Genomic DNA, 6,094 nt, shown 5'->3' with positions numbered 1-6,094 from the left:
ATACCCTTTATGGATCATGGTGTCAGCCATTGTCTTCTGGCAGCTGGCGTCATTCGAACTCGACACCCAGTTGCCAGGAGCCATATGTCTTACAAACTGTGGAAATTGTCGGTTAAAATTGAGAATTTGCTCATCCGCATAACACTAGTTCCTAAGTTCTGAAAATCCCTCCACTCTCCCATGACTCCCGTTGCTACGGAACACCAGCAGAATGACCCAGTGGCTAGTGGCTACTACTGTAAACCATACTCTATCAGACTGACCCAGTGGCTACTACTGTAAACCATACTCCATCAGACTGACCCAGTGGCTACTACTGTAAACCATACTCCATCAGACTGACCCAGTGGATACTACTGTAAACCATACTCCATCAGACTGACCCAGTGGCTACTACTGTAAACCATACTCCATCAGACTGACCCAGTGGCTACTACTGTAAACCATACTCCATCAGACTGACCCAGTGGCTACTACTGTAAACCATACTCCATCAGACTGACCCAGTGGCTACTACTGTAAACCATACTCCATCAGACTGACCCAGTGGCTACTACTGTAAACCATACTCCATCAGACTGACCCAGTGGCTACTACTGTAAACCAAACTCCATCAGACTGACCCAGTGGATACTACTGTAAACCATACTCCATCAAACTGACCCAGTGGCTACTACTGTAAACCATACTCCATCAGACTGACCCAGTGGATACTGTATCAGACTGACCCAGTGGATACTACTGTAAACCATACTCCATCAAACTGACCCAGTGGCTACTACTGTAAACCATACTCCATCAGACTGACCCAGTGGATACTACTGTAAACCATACTCCATCAGACTGACCCAGTGGCTACTACTGTAAACCATACTCCATCAAACTGACCCAGTGGCTACTACTGTAAACCATACTCCATCAGACTGACCCAGTGGATACTACTGTAAACCATACTCCATCAGACTGACCCAGTGGATACTACTGTAAACCATACTCCATCAAACTGACCCAGTGGCTACTACTGTAAACCATACTCCATCAGACTGACCCAGTGGCTACTACTGTAAACCATACTCCATCAGACTGACCCAGTGGCTACTACTGTAAACCATACTCCATCAAACTGACCCAGTGGCTACTACTGTAAACCATACTCCATCAGACTGACCCAGTGGCTACTACTGTAAACCATACTCCATCAGACTGACCCAGTGGAATAATACTTTATGGCCTTTCTCTTGCATTTCAAAGATGATGGTACACTTTTTAATAAAAAAACATATTTTACCAGATCTAATGTGTTATATTCTCCTAAATTAATTTCACATTTCCACGTACTTCAAAAGTGTTTCCCTTCAAATGGTACCAATAATATGCATATCCTTGCTTTAGGTCCTGAGCTACAGGCAGTTAGATTTGGGTATGTTATTTTAGGTCCTGAGTTACAGGCAGTTAGATTTGGGTATGTTATTTTAGGTCCTGAGTTACAGGCAGTTAGATTTGGGTATGTTATTTTAGGTCCTGAGCTACAGGCAGTTAGATTTGGGTATGTTATTTTAGGTCCTGAGCTACAGGCAGTTAGATTTGGGTATGTCATTTTAGGTCCTGAGCTACAGGCAGTTAGATTTGGGTATGTTATTTTAGGTCCTGAGCTACAGGCAGTTAGATTTGGGTATGTTATTTTAGGTCCTGAGTTACAGGCAGTTAGATTTGGGTATGTTATTTTAGGTCCTGAGCTACAGGTAGTTAGATTTGGGTATGTTATTTTAGGTCCTGAGCTACAGGCAGTTAGATTTGGGTATGTTATTTTAGGTCCTGAGTTACAGGCAGTTAGATTTGGGTATGTTATTTTAGGTCCTGAGCTACAGGCAGTTAGATTTGGGTATGTTATTTTAGGTCCTGAGCTACAGGCAGTTAGATTTGGGTATGTTATTTTAGGTCCTGAGCTACAGGCAGTTAGATTTGGGTATGTTATTTTAGGTCCTGAGCTACAGGCAGTTAGATTTGGGTATGTTATTTTAGGTCCTGAGCTACAGGCAGTTAGATTTGGGTATGTTATTTTAGGTCCTGAGCTACAGGCAGTTAGATTTGGGTATGTTATTTTAGGTCCTGAGCTACAAGCAGTTAGATTTGGGTATGTTATTTTAGGTCCTGAGCTACAGGCAGTTAGATTTGAGTTTGTTATTTTGGTAGGAAATGGAAAAAAAGGGTCAGATCCTTAAGAATCATCACTAAGGACCAATAACGGATCATCAAGAATCTTGTATAGTTACATTGAGTGTGCATGTGTGTGTGTGTGTGTGTGTGTGTGTGTGTGTGTGTGTGTGTTGATCAGCCCATTCTCTGTGGTGATAGATTCCCATTTCCATTCCAAAAATATACCTCTCTACTCCCCCTCCTCCTCTACTCCTCTACTCCTTTACTCCTCTACTCCTTTACTCCTCTACCCCCCCTCTACTCCTCTACTCCTCTACTCCCCCTACTCCTCTACTCCCACTCTACTCCTCTACTCCCCACTCTACTCCTCTACTCCCCTACTCCTCTACTTCCCCTCTACTCCTCTCCTCCCCCTACTCCTCTACTCCCCTCTACTCCTGTCCTCCCCTACTCCTCTACTCCCCTGTACTCCCTCTACTCTTCTACTCCCCCTCTACTAATCTACTCCCCTCTACTCCTCTAGTCCTTTACTCCTCAACTCCTCTACTGACCTTCTACTCCTTTACTCCTCTACTCCTCTACTCCTCTAGTCCTTTACTCCTCAACTCTCCTACTCCCCCTCCTCCTCTACTCCTCTACTCCTCTACTCCCCCTGTACTCCCTCTACTCCTCTACTCCCCCTCTACTCCTCTACTCCCCTCTACTCCTCTACTCCCCCTCTAGTCCTCTCCTCCCCTACTCCTCTACTCCCCCTCTACTCCTCTAGTCCTTTACTCCTCTACTCCTCAACTCCTCCTACTCCCCCTCCTCCTTTACTCCTTTACTCCTCAACTCCTCTACTCCCCCTCCTCCTCTACTCCTTTACTCCTAAACTCCTCTACTCCTCTACTCCCCCTCTACTCCTCTCATCCTCCCCCTACTCCTCTACTCCTCCTCTACTCCTCTAGTCCTTTACTCCTCTACTCCTCTACTCCCCCCTTCTCCTTTACTCCTCTACTCCTCTACTCCCCCTCCTCCTCTACTCCTTTATTCCTCTACTCCTCTACTCCTCTACTCCCTCTACTCCTCTACTCCCCTGTACTCCCTCTACTCCTCTACTCCCCTCTACTCCTCTACTCCCACTCTACTCCTCTCATCACCCTACCCCTCTACTTCCCTCTCCTCCTCTCCTCCCCCTACTCCTCTACTCCCCCTCAGACTGACTCCTGTCCTCCCCTACTCCTCTACTCCCCCTGTACTCCCTCTACTCCTCCTACTCCACCTCCACCTCTACTCCCCTCTACTCCCCCAGACTCCTCTCCTCCCTACTCCTCTACTCCCCTCTACTCCTCTAGTCCTTTACTCCTCTGCTCCTCAACTCCTCTACTCCCCCTCCTCCTTTACTCCTTTACTCCTCAACTCCTCTACTCCCCCTCCTCATCTACTCCTTTGCTCCTAAACTCCTCTACTCCCTCTACTCCCCCTCTACTCCTCTCTCCCCCTACTCCTCTACTCCTCCTCTACTCCTCTAGTCCTTTATTCCTCTACTCCTCAACTCCTCTACTCCCCCTCCTCCTTTAGGCTCCTCTACTCCTCTACTCCCCCTCCTCCTCTACTCCTTTACTCCTCTACTCCTCTACTCCTTACTCCCTCTACTCCTCTACTCCCCCTGTACTCCCTCTACTCCTCTACTCCCCCTCTACTCCTCTACTCCCCTCTACTCCTCTACTCCCCCCTACTCCTCTACTTCCCCTCTACTCCTCTCCTCCCCCTACTCCTCTACTCCCCCTGTACTCCCTCTACTCCTCTACTCCCCCTCTACTCCTCTACTCCCCCTCTACTCCTCTAGTCCTTTACTCCTCTACTCCTCAACTCCTCTACTGTCCCTCTACTCCTTTCTCCTCTACTCCTCTACTCCCCCTCTACTCCTCTACTCCCCCTCTACTCCTCTAGTCCTTTACTCCTCTACTCTCAACTCCTCTACTCCTCAACTCTCTACTGTCCCTCTACTCCTTTACTCCTCTACTCCTTTACTCTCCTCTACTCCTCTAGTCCTTTACTCCTCAACTCACCTACTCCCCCTCCTCCTCTACTCCCTTTACTCCTCTTCTCCTCTACTCCCCCTCCTCCTCTACTCTCCTTTACTCCTCTACTCCCCTCCTCCTCTACTCCTCTAGTCCTCTACTCCCTCTACTCCTCTACTCCCCCTGTACTCCTCTACTCCCTCTACTCCCCTGTACTCCTCTACTCCCCCTACTCCTCTACTCCCCCTCTACTCCTCTCCTCCCCTACTCCTCTACTCCCCCTCTCTCCTCTACTCCCACTCTTCTCCTCTACTCACCCTACTCCTCTACTTCCCCTCTACTCCTCTCCTCCCCCTCCTCCTCTACTCCCCCTCTACTCCTGTCCTCCCCCTACTCCTCTACTCCCCCTGTACTCCCTCTACTCCTCTCCTCCACCTCTACTCCTCTACTCCCCCTCTACTCCCCTCTACTCCTCTCCTCCCCCTACTCCTCCTCTCCCCCTCTACTCCTCTAGTCCTTTACTCCTCTACTCCTCAACTCCTCTACTCCCCCTCCTCCTTTACTCCTTTACTCCTCAACTCCTCTACTCCCCCTCCTCATCTACTCCTTTACTCCTAAACTCCTCTACTCCTCTACTCCCCCTCTACTCCTCTCCTCCCCCTACTCCTCTACTCCTCCTCTACTCCTCTAGTCCTTTATTCCTCTACTCCTCAACTCCTCTACTCCCCTCCTCCTTTACTCCTCTACTCCTCTACTCCCCCCTCCCTCCTCTACTCCTTTATTCCTCTACTCCTCTACTCCCTCTACTCCCTCTACTCCTCTACTCCCCCTGTACTCCTCTACTCCTCTACTCCCCCTCTACTCCTCTACTCCCACTCTACTCCTCTACTCTCCCCCTACTCCTCTACTTCCCTCTACTCCTCTCCTCCCCTACTCCTCTACTCCCCCTCTACTCCTGTCCTCCCCCTACTCCTCTACTCCCCCTGTACTCCCTCTACTCCTCTACTCCTCTACTCCTCTACTCCCCCTCTACTCCCCCTCTACTCCTCTCCTCCCCTACTCCTCTACTCCCCCTCTACTCCTCTAGTCCTTTACTCCTCTACTCCTCAACTCCTCTACTCCCCTCCTCCTTTACTCCTTTACTCTCAACTCCTCTACTCCCCCTCCTCATCTACTCCTTTACTCCTAAACTCCTCTACTCCTCTACTCCCCTCTACTCCTCTCCTCCCCCTACTCCTCTACCTCCTCCTCTACTCCTCTAGTCCTTTATTCCTCTACTCCTCAACTCCTCTACTCCCCTCCTCCTTTACTCCTCTACTCCTCTACTCCCCCCTCCTCCTCTACTCCTTTACTCCTCTACTCCTCTACTCCTCTACTCCTCTACTCCTCTACTCCCCCTGTACTCCCTCTACTCCTCTACTCCCTCTACTCCTCTACTCCCCTCTACTCCTCTACTCCCCCTACTCCTCTACTTCCCTCTACTCCTCTCCTCCCCCTACTCCTCTACTCCCCTGTACTCCCTCTACTCCTCTACTCCCCCTCTACTCCTCTACTCCCCCTCTACTCCTCTAGTCCTTTACTCCCTCTACTCCTCAACTCCTCTACTGTCCCTCTACTCCTTTACTCCTCTACTCCTCTACTCCCCCTCTACTCCTCTACTCCCCCTCTACTCCTCTAGTCCTTTACTCCTCTACTCCTCAACTCCTCTACTCCTCAACTCCTCTACTGTCCCTCTACTCCTTTACTCCTCTACTCCTTTACTCCTCTACTCCTCTAGTCCTTTACTCCTCAACTCACCTACTCCCCCTCCTCCTCTACTCCTTACTCCTCTTCTCCTCTACTCCCCCTCCTCCTCTACTCCTTTACTCCTCTACTCCCTCCTCCTCTACTCCTCTAGTCCTCTACTCCCTCTACTCCTCTACTCCCCCTGTACT

Source organism: Oncorhynchus nerka, linkage group LG24, assembly GCF_034236695.1.
Source record: "Oncorhynchus nerka isolate Pitt River linkage group LG24, Oner_Uvic_2.0, whole genome shotgun sequence".
NCBI classification, from domain to species: domain Eukaryota; kingdom Metazoa; phylum Chordata; class Actinopteri; order Salmoniformes; family Salmonidae; genus Oncorhynchus; species Oncorhynchus nerka.
The sequence above is the reverse complement of the archived record's forward strand: the minus strand, read 5'-3'. Positions refer to the sequence as shown.